The sequence below is a fragment of the Sorex araneus genome, chromosome 5, assembly GCF_027595985.1.
Source record: "Sorex araneus isolate mSorAra2 chromosome 5, mSorAra2.pri, whole genome shotgun sequence".
NCBI classification, from domain to species: Eukaryota; Metazoa; Chordata; class Mammalia; order Eulipotyphla; family Soricidae; genus Sorex; species Sorex araneus.
The window spans coordinates 18944690-18959495 of NC_073306.1; the positions used below are offsets into that span (position 1 = coordinate 18944690).

General features: G+C 42.4%; 1 protein-coding gene across 6 annotated transcripts in view; it reads left to right on the forward strand.

Moving 5' to 3' along the window:
• Window positions 1-14806, forward strand: part of DAB1 (DAB adaptor protein 1) — a 1237060-nt gene that overhangs the window by 859851 nt on the left and 362403 nt on the right. The window contains exon 1 of one of the 6 annotated variants that reach the window (XM_055138600.1): window positions 6449-6514. The exons of the other annotated variants lie outside the window; for them this stretch is intronic. The gene's annotated coding sequence lies outside the window, so the exon portion shown is untranslated. Of the gene's footprint in view, window positions 1-6448; window positions 6515-14806 lie in introns of those variants that run through there. 6 annotated transcript variants of the gene reach the window in all.

A 14806-nucleotide genomic window follows, 5' to 3' on the forward strand; every position in this document is an offset into this window, starting at 1 on the left:
TTGCCTCCCCCTGCCCTGTGCCCAGGAGGCTGATGGGCCTGGTCCCTATGCATGCCTGTCCTCTCCTTTCCCTAGTTTGATCAGGAAGTCACTGAGGGGCACCAGTAAAGTTGGGGAGTCCATTCTCGATCTTCCTAACTTCAGAATCACTACAGTCTTTGCAGCCCTCCCATACCTCCACCCCAGAGGTTGTAGATCAATAGCACAGATCCCTTCATAAATCTCTCTCTTTATCAGTTAAATTTGTATAATTATGTTCATGAGAATGCAGTCACAGTATATTACGAGAAAGTGGGCAAGAGACAGCATGTGCATGATACACTCATTTCAAACTCTGATTGTTAGTTTATTTTAAAGTACAGCTCCTCCTCTGCTGAATTAGAGTGTTAAGCGCTGATAGATGAGTCTCCTAAATTTTAAAAGATTTAATATACCTAACTAACCTAATAAATATCATGGCTTAGCTGAGTCTACCGTTTGCATACTCTGAACATTTATTGAGCAAAATCATGTAACATGGAGCTGATTTTCTGACAAAGTGTTGACTATCTCATGTATGTTATTGGATGCTATGGTGTGACTGACCAGGAGCTGCTGCTTGCGGTTGCCTTACAGCCACCCAAGTATGTCATTGTCACTGTCACTGTCATCCCATTGCTCATCAATTTACTTGAGCGGGCACCAGTAAAGTCTCCATTGTGAGACTTTTTACTGTTTTTGGCATATCGAATACACCATGGGTAGCTTGCCAGGCTCTGCTGTGCAGGTGGGATACTCTCGATAGCTAGCCAGGTTCTCCAAGAGGGACGAAGGAATCGAACCTGGGTCAGGTGCGTGCAAGGCAAATGCCCTACCCACTGTGCTATCGCTCCAGCCCAATGACCTGCAGATTATTAATCTGGAAAAAGACCTGTACTCAATCTGGAGGACAAACCTCTCTAGGTTTTGGTGACAACTCTTTTCTCCTGTTCTTTCCAGTCAGGGGTGTGGGTGAGGTTGAAAGAAACAAGGTGTTCTGAGCCTCGGCCCACAATACTGCACTGTTACTTTTCACTGTGACTTTCGGTGGCAAAGGACCCCTTTAACAAACTCTCCCAAGGCTCTCCTCTTTGATGCTGTCCCCTCAGTCTCGGTGAACCTGTCAGATAGCAGTGTCCTGGGTAAAATAGCATCGACCCTAGCAGTTTCCATCTGGATTCCTTTTCGCCAGGGAATAGGAGAGGAATGTATTGAGATGGTCTCTGCTTGGTTTATTGGCAATTCCCATCCTCAAGCTTTCACACATCCCCAAACTTTTAGACTCCCCCTGGACCAGAGCTGGGGTCGAAGGCTTTATCCTTGTGCCTGATAATTCTCAAATTTTATGCAGATCTCAATCACCTGCAAAGTTTATCAGGTTGTCAATTTCTAGGTGCCTTTCCCTGATGATTCTGATTGTACAGACAAAGAGCACAGCTCAGCTATCTTTGCTTTTAATAAGCCCCTCAGATGAATTTGATGCAGGGAAAGACCCGAGATCACCTTTGAGAAACACTTCTTTATGCCAATAGACTGCTTATCCATACTCTCTGCCTTTTAACACATTCTGTCAGATTCCATAATCAAATTCATGTCTTTCAAGTGTACTTAACATAATTCATTGAGGTTCTGTGTGCGAGCATGCATGCATGCGTATGTGTGTTTAACAAGGGAAATTTGGTTGAAAAGAACCATTAAGCCAGATAGTGCTCTGTCTTTTCCCTTAGTGAAATGAGTTGATGGTGGTAATTTCTGAGTAGGCTTTGTGTTTTGATGAGTCTCTTTATCTTAGGACAGTTTTCTATTTCTCTACCCATCCAACCATTCATCCACTCATTTATTAAGCACTGACTGTGCGCTCGGTGCTTTGCTAGGTATTGGAGTTGCAAAGCCATTCCTTCCCAGAAAACACACAAGAGCTAGAGCCAAGCATGTCTGCAGGCAAGTGCTTGTTTGTTGAGTCAGCAAACACAGAGCAACCAGGATGGCCAGAGAATGTCGGGGGCACTAGGATGTGCAGTGAATGAGCAAACATTCTTGTATGTGCAGAGCTTACATCTTTGCATTTCTAATACTCTTGGAGAAGTAGAATGTGAAACAAAGGATACGTTATTGTTTCCTTTTCTGTTATTGTTTGGGACCCCAGCAGGCAGTGCTCAGGGATAATCCTGTGCTGGGGCTTATACCGGGAACTCCTGCACTTAGGGCTCCCCCATCCTGAGTGTGGAATTTTTATTTATATCCTATGGGAAGGCCACTAATGTTTATAAGCTAAGGAATTATAGGAAATCCTGCATTAGGCCAGACTGGAGCAATAGCACAGTGGGTAGGCATTTGCCTTGCATGCGCCCAACCCGGTCTCGATTCTTCATCCCTCTTGGAGAGCTGGGCAAGCGACCGAGAGTATCCCGCCAGCATGGGAGAGCCTGGCAAGCTACCGGTGGCATGTTCAATATGCCAAAAACAGTAACAAGAAGTCTCACAATGGAGATGTTATTGGTGCCCGCTCGAGCAAATCAATGAACAACAGAACGACAATGCTACAGTGCTACTGTGTTAGGCCACACCAGTTTGGTTGGGATAGTGCATAGTAGCGTGTGAGACCAGGTATAGATTGGACCGATTCCCTGCCCAGTGAGATAGTCATGGAAAAAAAAAACAGATGAGAGAAACCCAGGTCTGAAAAAGAAAGGGTTCTAACACAGACTGTAGTTTTCAGCCTCACAACTGTAGTTTTTCAGAATCAATACTGGATAGCAAGTGGTTTGGGGAGAACTTTTAAGCAATGATGTCCATGGAAGTCAAAGACCATTGAGGCTAAGAGAGAATGCTCAATGGGCTGAAGAACATGTTTTGCAAATGGAAAGTCTGAGTTCAATGCCCAATCTTGAGTGGCCCCCAAGCATTGCCAGGTGTAATCCCCAGACCAAACCCAAACAGAGGAGGGCTATGGAGTCTCAATGAAAGCCTCATTGGACTTTGTAGATCATCATGGTATCATTTGGAATATATCTCCAGCCCTTTGTTCAGACTCCTGTAAATGTGCTCCCCCTGGGATATTAGGGTCATGTCTCTGTTATTATAAAATCTTTCAAGTCTGGGGATTGTGTCAATCCCTCTTTCTATCCTAGGAAGTTCAATGGAATGCAAAGCACAGGAATGTGCAAAATGTTGTTACAATGAAGAGTGAATCCATGAGTGAGAGAAATTTTATCAAATACCTACTCTCTGCCAGGTCCTGTACTAGGTTTTAATCATGTGGAAAGGATGGGCTGGAGTGATAGTTCAGTGGGTAGGGTGCTTGCCTTGCACATGGTTGACCTGGGTTTGATCCATGGCACCCCTGATTGTCCTCTGAGCACTACCAGAAGTGGTACCTGAGTGCAGAACCAGGAGTAAACCCTGAGCATTTCGAGGTGTGTCCCAATCACAAAATCAAAATAAAACAAAACAAACGTGGGAAGGATTAAGCCTTTTTCCATGCCTTTAGCAGGCTGTGGCCATTTGTACACCGTGTCACTGCGCTGTGTGCTGAGATGATGACAGAGGTTACAGCAACTGCTCTCATTGTCCCTTGTTAGAACTTGCTCCATTCATCAAGCAGGTGCCTGTCTCGTCACTGCTATCCCCCACCAAGGCTAAGCATGCTCAGGGACACGTTCTTAGAGCTAAGGGCTTGACCCAGAGGAGTGCAATGAATCCTTGCAGTAGCACCATTATTTGTTTCACTCTAGGAGTGCCAGACACTGGGCTGACATCCTCACTGCAGGGTGTGGGACCGAGAAGCAGCAGAGATGGGACTGGAGTCCAACTCTGCTTGGCACAGCCTATTGGGGTGCCATAACACCCCCTCCGCCCCGGACTGGGGGCTTTATGTTTCTCCTCATGATAGTCATTTGGAGCCCAAGATCAAGGTCAACTTGAGATCTTGTGAGATCTACCCCTGAGTGCATAGTCAGGCATTTTGCAGCTATGCTCTGCAGGGTGGGACTGAGAAAGGGTCCTGGCCTCTTTGTTGTAAGGTAGTACCTTTCTAGCCCCTTCTCTGTCTAGTCTCCTGCTTTGAAGCCTGTTCTCTAAAGCTAGATAGCAGCCTGTGATCTGGGGCAGGGTGAAGGTCACGGCAGACCAATACTAAGAAGCATGATGCTGAGCATTAGGACAGTTTCAGTAGAGTTTTAGCATTCCAGATTTTGTTTTCTTTCTGGGTCTCACCCAGCGATGCACAGGGGTTACTCCTGGCTCATGCACTCAGGAATTACTCCTGGCGGTGCTTGGGGGACCATATGGGATGCTGGGATTTGAACCCAGGTCGGCCGCATGCAAGGCAAATGCCCTACCCGTTGTGCTATTGCTCCAGCCCTAGCATTCCAGATTTAAATTAAAAAAATAGTAATTATAGGGCCCCCTGTGGCAATGAGGAGGGAACCAAGGCCACTCCAAGTGTGGTATTTAGGGAGCCATTTGGTGCCGGGCTGGAAATTAGGGGATTGAACTCAGGGCCTTCATATGCCAGGCAAGACTCTAACTCTATTTTTTTTCCTTTTGGCGGACACACCACGTGGTACTCAGGGCTTACTCCTGCTCTGGGTTCAGAGATCATTTCTGGTAGTACTGTGGAAACGTATGCAGTGATGGGGGTAGGACCTGGCTCAGCCAATGCAAGGCAGGTATTTTACCCACTGAACAATAATATTACTCACTGTCTCTGATCTCAAGGCTGTGTCTTTTGAGCTATCCTCCATCCCCACTTTCAGTTTTAAAGGTAGATTTCAGCGGTAGTCTGGGATGAACAAAGGCCCCAAGTACTGAATACCTATTCACAAACCAAATCAAAACTGAAATAATTTTCTGGGGGTGGGATGAGGAGTATGTGACCCAGCTATTATGTATAAAATGCAACCAAAATTCAAGGAACCTCTGGGCAGGGTCAAGTTGTCCTGTGTGAAAATAGAGGGCCAAAGTATGTATGTTAAGGGGAAAGGGATGGGGGCAGGAGGAAGTAACCCCTGAGGTCAGCTGGAGAGGTCAAATCACTCTGTAACTTAAACTCTTTGTTACCAAATAATGCAACCAATGCTTAATCACTCAGCATAATTGGAAAAGTGATTTGCTGGGATAAGTTTATTTTTAATGTTAAATATTAGCAGAATCATAATAACTTATAGGATCATTTACTCCCACAAAAAAAAAACCATTAATAAAGGGCCTGAGCAGCAGTACAGCAGTTAGGGCACTTGCCTTGCAGGGGCTGCCTGAGTTTGATGTCTGGCACTTCATATAGACACCGAACCTGTCAGGAATGATCTCTGAGAATAGTCATGAATAAGCCTTGAGCATCATCAGGTGTGGCACCCCACCAAAAAACCCCATAAATAATGCTTTATTAGAGTAGTTTAAAGAAAATTGATAAAGGGTTTTGTACCCCCAATTTGTTAGTGAATAAGGGGGTGAAATTGCAAACTTTTGTTCTATTCCATGATTTAAATTAGAACGAATCCTGTCAGAAAAATGCTTAACAATGCGTAGGAATTTTTGCTTATTTTTGTTTACTTTCTGGCCAAAACATTTAGCTTAACTGCGATCATGCTATAACCTATTGGTTCATTTATTAAGCACATGTTTGCTGTTAAAGGTTTTAGTTTGTGTCCATGTATTTTAACTTGCCATAGGTAGACTTAGTATGCCTATAGCAGCAAAACATAAATTTCAGCAGAGGAACTGTTCTCTCTGGGTGTGCATAGAAAAGACTTTTGCAATCAAGAATTTAACTGTCTTTAAGAAAATGCACATATTTCTTTTGTTCCTTTGGGATATGCTTCCTGGAGAGGTCTGAAATAAGGCTGAAAAAATTATATCCAATTCTTTTTTAATAATCCTTTAAGTGTCTTCTGATATGCATTTCGGAGTGGTGCCATAGATATGTAATTTGCAGTGGGAAAATATGAACTTGAATTTTATAAGAACCTAGCTATTATGTTCTTGAAATATGTTCATGCCGATGCCAGTGGCAAGGGGAGCCACCCTCCCTGATTTTTTTCCACTTGGATCAGAAGTTGTAACTGATGATTTCTTTCCATCCACTTTGGTTAATAGATTTAGGGAGTAATTTTCAGATGTGGAAACAATAGCTCGCAGATGATAAAAGTAGACCGTCGCCAATTGGGGGAAGGAAGTAAACTTTGAATGGTTGAGATCTCTTTACACCACTCCACCCCATTCTGCACTTGCCACTGCTGTGCACTATTCTCTTTTATTTTCCATGAAACACAAATTCTTTCAGACTGAACCTGGAGGGGTGGAGGGGTGTGCTGCTTCTGTTAAGCTGGCCTGTGAACACGCCTCTTGATTTATTTCTTTAAGATAGACTGGGAAGAGGGAAGAGATGATCTTGTGCCGGTAAAGGGGATGGACCAGCAGCTATATGACAGATTCATTTTAAAGGTCACATGTACAAGCAGGAAGAGATTCTGAGCACACATCGTATTATTGCAAGGTAATGTACTATATCTACTATGTATGTGGGTGCTCTGCAAGCAAAATGCTATTTCCGTCTGAGCTCTTCAGTCCTGGAAAGGCAACACAGGAATTTGGATGTATTTTCTTGCAGGCAAGTTCTGTGAAATCATTTTATGGTGCTTATGTGAAAGCATGCTGTGTCAAGTCAGCCCGAGGTCGTTACCGTTTTTATTAGGTGATTATATTATAAATATGAGTTAGGCCTCAGTCACAAGCGAGCCCTTTATGTGTGGATCCGAATGTGCCTGCATCAATGAGCTGAATTCCAAATTGGAATATTGATTGTCTGAAGCCCAAGGTACAGACTCCCTCAAATTTTGAATCAGGCCTCAGGGTCCATATGCCTGTCTGGAGATAAGTTTTTCTTATAACTGGAAGATGTAAGGCTTTGTACCATGGGCTTCACATGGAGGACAACCAAAGGCTGACGCCATCCCTGTGCTCCCCCTTGTGAACTGAGAGCTCTTACACATACTGTTTTTAGACAGAGATAAAGAAATTGTCATGGTTCAAAGTGTCCCTGAATTTGCTCTCAGATTCGGATAAGGCGAACATTTGTGTGTGCATTATTTCCAAGCCTATGCAACTGAAGAATGTTTCTTTCTTTTTTCAGTGGGGGCTTGGGGGCCGGCAAATAGTGCTTAGAGGTCCAAACAGCGATTTGAGGATGACAGGACTGCAAGGGTCCAGGGATGTGATGCTGTTCATGTCCTACAATGCTGGAAATAACCTGGGCCACACCCAGTGGTGGTGGAAGGTTCCAGGGGTGCATCCAGTAAAGTTCAGGGATGATATAATGCCAGGAATTCAATGCAGACCTGATGCATGCTAGACGTATGCCCTAACCATTCCTATCTCTGGGCCCTTTAAATAGTTTTCTCCACGGGGCCAGAACAATAGCACAGCGGGTAGGGCGTTTGTCTTGCACGCGGCTGACCCGGATTCGATCCCCGGCATCCCATATGGTCCCCCAAGCACTGCCAGGAGTAATTCCTGAGTGCAAAGCCAGGAGTAACCCCTGAGCATCGCTGGGTGTGACCCAAAAAGCAAAATAAATAAATAAATAAAAATTAAAAAAATAGTTTTCTCCTTTGATTCTGAGAGTTTGGGTGAAGAGGACAAAACATTAATTACTCGGGTTTTTCTCTTAACATTTGAGCAAATCAATGAACAACAGGATGACAGTGCTACAGTGATTTCTAATTCTATAAACATCCTTAAGTCTAAAGGTTTAACCTTAAAACTCTTAGAATGACCAAACTCCCCTTCATCAAAAATTCTTTATCCCGTTGGGATTTTGGAGAGGTGGTCTGTTTGGTTGTTTTCTTTTGGGGCCATACCTGACTGTGCTCAGGGCTTACTCCTGGCTTCACTAAGGATCACTCAAAGGCTCAAGGATCACTTCAACTGGGCTCAGGAGATTATATATAGTTCCAGGTATTGAACCTGGGTTGGCCACATGCAAGGCAAGTGCCCTACAGGCTATACTATCACACTGACATTTTTTGCAGCCTTAGAGGAGGATAGCTTGACCTCTTCTCAGTAGTTGGTGGAACCTCCTCAAAAAAGTTTTGACAAAAAAAAACCAACCTAAAACCCCCCAAAAACGAAGGATGTTATCAGACCCCGTCTCCTGGGTTGAAGAAGAATCCTGGGGTGGGAATTACTTTCCTAGACTGCTCTGCAATTAAGACCCTGACATTGACTTAAGGCAGAGTGAAGTGAATCTCTGAGCTTAAATTTTGTCAGATAAAGAGCCTGGGGGAAGGCTCACTAGGCCGAGTGCAGGCTATTTGTGCAGGAGTCTTGATTTGATCCTCAGCACCACAGGCTGACCATCACCAAGAACAATCCTGAGCACTAAGCCAGGAGTAGCTCCTGATCACTGTTGGGGGTGACCCGAAATCCTGAAAAGAAAAACTAAAAAACAAACAAAAAACCCCAAACCAAATAACAGGAGGCAAATGCAAATCCCAGTGTCACTGATATCTGTTACCATATTGGCTGTTCCTTTATATGGTGCCTTCTGAGAGCAGAAGTTTTCTTTAGCCCAGAGGCCTGGGACTGCCAGCTAAACAGGCCCCCAGACATAGTGGCTTGATGGATCAAGAGACCAATGGCTATTCTCTAAAGGTATGTTGAGCTCCCATAGACGAGTGCTCTTATGATATTCACGTATGCATGTAGGTATGTTTAATGACACATTTGTATGTTTCCATAAAAACTTCACAGAGCATGTTCTTTAGTTTTTACTTCTATGGTGTCTTTAAAAATGGTTGCATAACATGTATAAAAAATGTTGGTGGAATGACTATCTTGCACTCAAGATATGTGGGAATAATGAATAAATACAGCATTCACTGAATTATACCATGAGAGATGAAGTTTTGGGGTGATTGCAGCAGTTGTCTGGGTATGGGGCACTGTATAAATGGGTACCTGGAGAGGCCTCTTTATTTCATCCTCTTGACCTTCACCTGGGATGCCTCAGGACTCTTGGTAAAAGGACAGATAGCTGTTGATTCTTTGAAATCTATATTGGCAGTTGGGAGGATTTTCTGGATTGTTGGGGGATAAATATATATATGTATATATATATATATATATTCCAAGATCATCAAAGTTGTGCAAATAATTCACGGCCGCTTATTCCTTCCCAGACCTGCCCTGGCTGGCCTGCCAGAGCCATGGCCAATCTTGCGGTGATGGCTCTATTTTGGAGGCCTGCATTTAAAGTCATAAAAAGAGTTTGAGGGAACAGCCTTTCTCAAGATTTATGCTGAAACAGCACAAAAAGTTGAGTGTTATTGGAAGGTGTTGGAAATCACTTTTTAAACTTTAGATTTAAATTCATTCTCTGGGCTTTGACCACGACAATGGTCTGAATTTTAAGAGGACTATAAAAAACATTTACAAGGTACATTGGATTTCTGGGTCAGGACTCAAGGCTGAAGAAGAAAAGTTGAATTAAAAGGCACTTCAGTTAACATTAGAAAATATGGTAGAAACGACTTGCTCCAACCTTTTACAGATGAGGAAACTGGAAATCACTGTATGATAAATGGCTTGTCCAAGGTCACTGATTTTTGGTTTTGTCTGTCCTTTAAATCAACTTCTCCATTACTTCCCTCCCTCTCCGCTCTTCGTCTTTCTCTTCCTCCTTCTCTTCCTCTTCCTCCCCTTTCTCTTCCCACTCCTGCCCTTTCCCTTTTTTTCTCTGTTCCCCCAATCCAAAAATAAAATTAGATTCAGATTTTTCTGTGCACATAGACAGTGGTTTTCCAAGGTTGCTAAAACAATCAATCTTAATAGTGACAACTTAGAAATAATCAAGTACAACCATTTTCTTTTACTCTTTAAGTAAACAGAAGTCCAGGGAAGGGAAGTTGGGCATTTAAATTTATTTATTTATTTTATTAATTTATTTGGGCTGGAGCTATAGCACAGAGGATAGGGCATTTGCCTAGCACACAGTGGACCCGAGTTCTATACTTCCGTCCCTCTCAGAGAGTTCTGCAAGTTACAGAGAGTATCCTGCCCGCATGGCAGAGCCTGGCAAGCTACCTGTGGTGTATTCGATATGCCAAAAACATTAACAACAGGTCTCACGGTGGAGACATTACTGGTGCCCACTCGAGCAAATCAATGAACATTGGGATGACAGTGCTATTATTCATTTATTTATTTGAAGCTAGTGACTTAACAAAACTACAACTTTAAATACTATTGACCTGTCTGTTTAGATAGATACCTTTTCTCTGGAACCCCATAACTGTAACTTGTTACCTCAAACTCTCCTGTTGCTTTCTTGCATTCATTCATTCGTTAATATTTTCATTGTGGCTTCCTGGTGTTAGGAAACACCCAGCCTTCATCAGGATGTACTTTGTGCTCTCAAGGAACTTACGTTCTGGTGGTGTGGACCTGTGAGCAGGGAGACATGTGGGCTTTGCATCAAGGCGGGGGAATAGGGGGTGAAGACTGTGATGGTGGTAGAAGGGGGAACTGTGGTCGATAGTTCCTGTTGAATTGTGGTTGGGATGTCAGAGTCTTTGCAGGAAGAATATTGGTCATTGCAGGGGAGGAGAGGAAAATCTGAACTGAGAAGCAGTTCTGGAGAGTTAGCTTTGTGTCCTGGAATCAAGAACACAGTGCTTGATTCTAAACACCCCCTCCAAGGCTTCTCATCCTGATGATTTGAATTGAATTATTCAATGTTCTCGGGCTCCTTCTGTATAAAGAAGGTGATCTATAGTGACACTTAACTTGGTTCATCTTACATAGACCCTGTCTTGAATTCCTGAGTTCTGGTCCTATGCAAAAAGTTGGGATAATCAACCTGGCCATATACGTGAGAAGACCTCACTTTGCCGAGGAAGATCTTAGTTCATTCAGAGCAAAATCTTGGCTTCCTCTCAAGTCCAAATCCAGAGCCTGAGTTTCAAGTCAGTAATACCTGTGGAAGAACAAGTCTGTTCTAAGGATCCAATACATGGATGTCCTTATAAGGGAATCTCAGCTGTAAGAATGCTAATTGTTCTTTATAACACATTGTCCTATGTGTCCTTGTGTCCAGATACCCTTTGGGGCCATGAAGTCAGTGCCTGTTTACATTTTACATTTTCATAGTCACTAATTTTGTCCTTGTGGTTGATGGGTAAATGATGGAAAAGGAAAATATTTAGTAATAATATCAAATGCTTTGGCCTGTGGAGGAAAAGCAATCATGGTTTCTAGTTTTCTTTTTTCAGTGAGTTTCAAATTGATCTCATCTTGATACCTTGTGCCACCAACCTCAGAGGGAGGGTTGGGTTTCCTTCCTGTCCTTGCCTCACTGCGTGATGTGCCATGTTTTTTCTCCATCAACTAAACTTTTGCTGGGTGTCACTACTGTGGTAAATCCTCAAAGAGCTTGTAACTGGATTCATCATTGTGTTTGCCTGACTTGCTCCCAGCAAGAGTAAAGGATAAAACTTGGATAAAACTTCAACATCCAGGTTTTTAAATAGATTTTATTTATTTATTTATTTATTTATTTATTTATTTATTTATTTATTTTAATGAATCACCATGAGATACAGTTGTAGATTTACAAACTTTCATGATTATATTTCAGTCATACATCTAGTTTTTTCTTGTTTTCTATTTATTATTTTATTGAATCACTGTGAGGTATAGTTACAACCTTTCATGTTTGAGTTACAATCACACAATGATCAAACACCTATCCCTCCACCAGTGCACATTCCTCCCACCAATATCCCCGGTATACCCCTCCTTTCCCATCCTCCCCCTGCTTCCACGGCAGACAGTATTCCTCATACTCTCTCTCTCTACTTTTGGGCATTATGGTTTGCAATACAGATACTGAGAGGTCATCATGTTTGGTCCTTTATCTACTTTCAGCACATATCTCCCATCCCGAACGATTCCTCTAACCATCATTTTCTTGATGATCCCTTTTCTCTTCCACCTGCATTCACCACTCCCCCCACCATGAGACAGGCTTCCAACTACGGAGCAATCTTCCTGGCCTTTATATCTACTGTCTTTGGGTGTCAGTCTCATGTTATGTCACTTTATACTCCACAAATGAGTTCAGTCCTTCTTTATCTGTTCCTGTCTTTCTGACTCATTTCACTTAGCATGATGCTCTCCATGTCTATCCAATTATAAGAAAATTTCATGACTTCATCTCTCCTAACAGCTGTATAGTATTTTATTGTGTAGATGTACCAAAGTTTCGTTAACTAGTCGTCTGTTCTCGGGCACTTGGGTTGTTTCCAGATTTGGGCTATTGTGAACAGTGCTGCAATGAACATATAGGTACAGATGTCATTTCTCCTGTGCTTTTTTGCACCCCTAGGATATATTCCCAGAAGTGGTATTGTGGGGTCATATGGAAGCTCAATTTCTAGTTTTTGAAGGACTGTCCACATTGTTTTCCAGAAAGACTGGACCAGTCAGCATTCCCACCAACAGTGAAAGAGCATCCCTTTACCCCACACTCATGCCAGCACTGGTTGCTTTTGTTCTCTTGAATGTGTGCCAGTCTCTGTGATGTGAGAAGCTATCTCATTGTTGTTTTGATTTGCATCTCCCTCACACATCCAGTTTTAACTATTAATCCTTAGTGACTATCCCCTCAACTCAAGTCTTTAGGGGCATTTTTTGACCCCACAATAAGACAAAACGTGCATTTTTCTCTGAATCGCAAACTGCATCCTTTAAATCCCCATCCATCAGTTGATTTGTTACTTCTCTCTTTACCTGTCTCCAAAATAAGCCTTTTGCTGAGTCTGGGTTGTGATGCTTGAAAGCGCCTCCTGATAAGCTTATACATGTTCAAAAAGAGGCCAAGTGTCTGGCATGATAAGCTTAGACTTTCACTGGTTTTTTTTTTTTACATAGCTGCCATTTGGAGAGTAATTGTTATTTTTGTGGATTTGGTTCTCCCAAGACTGCTAACATGAATGGTTCTATCTTCTTGGATCTGAGAGGAAGAAGAAACAAGTGTCCTGAGGATAGATACCATCCTCCAGTCTCAGAATGACCAAGTTCTAGTGAGATCCTAGGCCATGGTTCAGTTCCCCAAAGTAGCAAGTTTGCAAAGTGGCTTTCAGAAACCAAAGATCTAGCTTTTCCCCCAGAGTATCATTTTACTTGTTTTATTTTTCCTTTTTGGGTCACACTTGGCAATGCTCAGTGCTCACTCCTGGATCTGCACTCAGGAATTAACCCTGGTGGTGCTCAGGGGATCGTATGGGATGCTGGGAATCGAACCCAGGTTGGCCGTGTGTGAGGCAAACACCCTACCTGCTGTGTTATCACTCCAGCCCCATTTTACTTGATCTTTAGACATCCATTTCTGCATTCTGCATCTTTCTATAATTTTTTATAATTTATTTATTTTTTAATTGGTGAGTCACAGTGAGGGTACAGTTACAGATTCACACATTTTCACATTCTGCATCTTCATTGATTTCTACCTCTCCTAAAATATGTTCAGAATAAATTGTCAGAACAAAGACACTGTAACCAGCAGCCTGAACCCCAATATTGGATCACTCTAGCTGTGTGATGCTAGGCAGTTCTATTATCCTTTTGAATCTGTTTCCTATCTTCAAGGTGAGATGAATAACAATACCTGTATTTCAAGACTGTTGTAAAGATTAAATAAACTTATGTAGGCAAAATGCTTAGATAGGTATCTAGCATAAGAGAACCTTTCTTCATTATGTGTTAGCATTCTAATTATGAGTTATTGTTATTTACTTTTCAAACATTTAATAAAGCACTGCCATATGCCAAGTATTGTGCTAGATAATGGGGTGACTTCCTGGTGTCCCTTTCAGCCCTGAAATTCAGTGATAGATGTAAACAACCAAACCTTCCATCAACGGGGAAGTACTGTATGGGTAGCTTCAGGGGACTTTCTGACTCTCTGCTTAGAAATCGTTATGTGTGAAATGAAAAATGCATTTAGCTATTACTTTCTTTTACCCATCTTGTTCACGTAGGTGGATTGTATTTTACTACCTAATTAAGAGTAATGGGAAAAAATGGAAGGAAGCACATGTGTAGTTTATGTGTGGGTTGAAATTTCCCGAGATGGGAGACAAATTCATAAACAGGAAAAACAGTAGCACTACATGAATTAGAAAATCCACGGCTATCAGAAGATGAAGTAATGCTATTTGGCTATTTGGGGCTAGGAGAAAGAAGGCATAAACACATTTGCACATACTTCCTGGAAGAAAATGGTTCTGCAAAAAACAGGACCTATTTGGAGATGCACGTTATACTCAGACCACTGAATTTCCATAGTCCTATATTTTTGCACACTTTTCTACTGATAATTGGGAAGTAAATTACCTGAGCATATGCAAACCAGATCTAAAATGGAATTGGCTGGGGAGACTTGATCTGTTTTTCACTCTTTTGTGATTGGCATGTAAATACCAGTCTCTCCTGGTCTGCAGAATTTCTGCAAGGCATGCTGGGAGGAGCCTGAACTCCAGGCTCAGATTCTTGACCCCGGACTTTGAAATATGGATTTTTGTTACAATTGTGAAGAGACCTAACATTTTTTCAGAGATGCACTCCTTTATAGTGTAGGCCTGGAAATTATATTTGGCCTTCCTGCCAAAGCCTTATTTGGTAGAAGGCTCATAGATTTGACCAAGAGCTCTGCACAGTGGCATCTTCTCTTTATTGAACAGCTTAGAGCTGCAGTTTTCAAGGAAAACAAAGATGATATTGACTAGCC